The following is a 3,852-nucleotide window of genomic DNA, read 5'->3' on the forward strand; positions in this document are numbered from 1 at the left end:
GCATTGTGTGTTTTTAATGTTTCTACGATACCTGATCCATTATTCAGCTGACCAATAATTACATTCACAGAAGAAGGGAGAACATTAACAACATTGAGGAAACCTTTTAGATCCTTTTCTGATAAACATCCTTCCTCTTTGGGTGTTTGCAGTGGTTCATTAGCTTCTTGTTGGCATAGGCAGCATAAGTCCCAGTTGATGTTGCTGCTGGTAACATTACTACCAGAGGTAGAGCCCATATTGGTGACCACTTCTAGCAGTGGTCCATCCACTCCGTTCCATCGTCAAGTAATAAATGAGAGTGAGAGAGACAAAACCGTGTGTTATTCCAGTGGTCCTCTCTGTGTTGTTTGAGGATGCGCCACAGTCGTCATGGCAACACTCAACTCCCACTCAGAATTCGGAAAATGCAACTGAACTGTTCAATGCAAGCTCATTATAATTAAAGTAATTTAAATAAAACACACGCACACACATATACACACACACATATATATATATATATATATATATATATATATATATATATATATACTGTATATAAATTTAAATATGCATACACAAATGCAAAACAATATACATACAAATAACCTAACACGTTTGTGACCCAAACATGCAGGGAGTTCACATTGGTCATCTTCATCTTTCACCGTTGTTGTCCATCTTTCTCACAAGCATGGAGTAGCACTAAACAGCTGCTCCACCACAGGTGTCCGGGCTTCATCGAAAACAACACATTCGACCTAGACTGGGGAGAGAGGTGCTCTAATAATGTAAAAGATGTGAAAAATAATGTGTTTTAATTAAGCATGGAAGGATATTCTAGTACACCCCAAAAACTAAATCATGACTTCGTAAAAGTGCATAATAGGACCCCTTTAAGTAAAAAATAGCAGGCTGTCAAAGAGTTGGAAATGAGTTTAAAGTTATAAGCAGTTGTAACAATGTTGAGAAATATAGGTAATGGCTTTCCTTTCAATTAGTAACGTCTATGATTTTAGGAAAAATGACTATATCATGATGCCGTTTTATGATTATGACGTATATTGTGTTAAAAATGTTGCTATATTGTGGTAAAGACTTTGTCATATCGGCCACCTGTAAGTAGTTTAAATAGGCAGTTGCTAGAAAGTAGTACTTTCAAAGAAATCTATTACAAAAAATGTTAGTTGACAACCTTTTTTTTCATAACTAATGCCCGGTACACATTGTACGATTTTGGGCTGTCCCAGACAAAAGATGGCCAATCGTGGCAATTTCTGTAGTAGCGGAATCTTTGCAAAGTTTGCATCTATAGTCATGATTGTTTCATATGTTGTTTGAAAAAAAACATCTAATACTGTATAAGCAACTTTCTCATTTCTCACCTATTCGTGAATATGACTGATTGTCATGTTGCGTGTTGTCGAGAGGCCTGGGAGAAGTTTTAGGAAGACTCAGTACAATGGAGTGGTTTTCCAAATGCCAGTGGTTGTTTATTTTAGAAGCAGCCGCTCACAAGGTGCAGTCCACATGAAGTAAAAAAAAAAAAAAAAAACTTAACAAAAAACTGCATTGTCAAACGCTCTTCTTCATGCGTTTCAAATATGGACTATAATGTTCAGTAGAGCGCCCTCAGGCTGCTGGTATGAATTGAAAACACAGCACATCAGTATACAGCGCTCATAACGATAACATCGACGCATTGGCACTTTATACATGGAACTTGGACAGGGCCAGGGTACACAGGCCACTGTGGCCGTACGATGATTTTTTTTTCACGGGGCATGAAGGCCAAAGTCTAGGGCAACGGCGGCCATGGCCACGTGGCCGCGGTTTAATTCCCACGCTGCTGACAGCACTCATGTCTCTCTTCATCTTGAAACATGGTACATTCTGGCTATGCGGTCCACCAAGCGCTGAAAGGATGCTGCTGCCCCCTGCAGGCCAAAAGGTATAAACTTAAAATGATATAATCCATTAGGAACACGGAAAGCAGTCAATTCTTTAGCAGAGTCAGTCAACGGCACTTGCCAATATCCTTTGCATAAGTCGAGAGTTGTTAAATACTAAGCTTTGCCCAGCCGTTCAATTAGCTCATCAACTCTTGGCATCGGGTATGGATCAAAGCGGACACTGCATTAAGCTTTGAAAAGTCCATGCAGAACCTGAGTGAACCATCCTTTTTTGGTACCAGTACCACTGGACTACACCATTCGCTCCTAGATGGTTCTATGAGGTCCAAATCAAGCATCACTTCCTCTTTCAAAGCAGGAATCAGGCAGGCTGGCACTCTACAATGAGTCTGCCTAATGAGCTCTGTTGGCAGAAGATGGATATCATGCTGTAGAAGAACTGTTTTTCCCGGCTGATCACTGAAGAGATTCTCTGGTACTCATTTCAGGAACTCTCTCTGCCGTTTAGGTGTAAGATCACTTACTGCTGGAAAGGTAATTGACTTTTGATCAACTGGGAAGTATTGCTCCTCCAGTTCCTCTTCTTCATCAACCTTTCTTGCCCATAGCTGCTCTGACCATGAGCCTTCTCTCTCATGCCACGGTCTTAAGAAATTAACATGAAAAACTTGAGACTTCTTCCTACGATCCAGTAGAAAGATCTCATTGTTAGTAGCACTTAGTTTCCGTAACACTTCATACAGCCCCTGCTACTTGGCCAGTAATGAACTGTCAGATGTCAAAAGAAGCAGTAGCACCTTCTGACCTGGTCATAATGTTCTCTGCCTGCTTGACTGATCGTACCACTGTTTTTGATGTTGTTGCGCCTTAGTCATATTGACTCTTACCAACTCTGCCATCGAGTCCATCTTCTCCCTCATCTTAATGACATACAAGATATTTGTTTGTTCACTTGCATTGTCTCCTTCCCAGGCCTCCTTTAAGACATCCAAAGGTCCACGAACCTGACATCCATAGAGCAGTTCAAAGGGGGAGTAGCCTGTAGACGATTGTGGGACTTCTCGATAGGCAAACATCAAGTACGGCAACCACTGGTCCCAGTCTGCACCTGTATCAGACGCAAACTTGCGCAACATTGTTTTCAATGTCTGATTGAATCTTTCTACCATACCGTCAGTCTGAGGATGATAAGGAGTGGTATTAATTGGATGTATATGCAACATTGACTACACTTGCTTAATTTGTCTGGATGTAAAATTGGTTCCCTGGTCTGTAATTATCTATTTGGGTAAACCAACCTGTGAAAAGAGCTGCACAAGGGCATTACCAATTTGTCTCGTCTTCATGTTTTGAAGAGGAAAAACCTCTGGATATCTAGTAGCATAATCTGCAGCAACCAGAATATATCGCTTTCCTGTTCTTTTCTAAAGGACCCACTATATCCATAGCATTGTGAGAAAACGGGATGTCAATAATAGGGAGACTCACAAGAGGTGCTCTATCGCCCTTTCTAGCTGGACTCACCAGCTGACACTCTGGACAAGACTTACAAAAATCCATTACGTCCATATACAGTCTGGGCCAATAAAATCTACTAGGAATTCTGGCAAGCGTTTTCTGCTGGTCTAAATGCCCTGCCCATGGTACAGAATGACCTAACTGCAATACCTTCAGTCTCATGGATTCTGGGACCACCAATCTCTATCCCTCAGCACTTACCAGGTATAGCCTGTCATCTTTAATCACAAAATGATCTTTCTGCAGCAAAGCTGACAACGTGTTTCACTTGTCTACCTTCTCAAACAAAGGTTTCAGAGTTTTATCTTGCCTTTGAAGTTCCACTATATCATGAGGAATACATTCACTATCATCTGCCTGCGGTTTAGGCAATTCTTCGACCATTTCTGTATCCTCAACTTTGTTCTGACGCCTCTCACATCTAGATTTCCAAGTTTTA

General features: G+C 41.0%; 1 long non-coding RNA gene across 2 annotated transcripts; it reads right to left on the reverse strand.

Annotated features, from left to right (window-relative positions):
• Nucleotides 1-274: 274 nt before the first annotated feature.
• Nucleotides 275-1,519, reverse strand: LOC143751464 (uncharacterized). Of its 2 annotated transcripts, none has more exons than XR_013207233.1 (3): nt 1,368-1,519; nt 597-743; nt 275-413 (listed from the first exon to the last, which is right to left on the reverse strand). It is a non-coding gene; the product is annotated as an uncharacterized LOC143751464 (long non-coding RNA). The 2 variants fall into 2 exon arrangements; XR_013207234.1 differs by having other exon boundaries at nt 597-748; nt 1,368-1,415.
• Between the last annotated feature and the right edge of the window lie 2,333 nt (nt 1,520-3,852).

The sequence above is a fragment of the Siphateles boraxobius genome, unplaced genomic scaffold (genome assembly GCF_051911475.1).
Source record: "Siphateles boraxobius isolate OS27281-9 unplaced genomic scaffold, OSU_SipBor_1 26, whole genome shotgun sequence".
NCBI classification, from domain to species: Eukaryota; Metazoa; Chordata; class Actinopteri; order Cypriniformes; family Leuciscidae; genus Siphateles; species Siphateles boraxobius.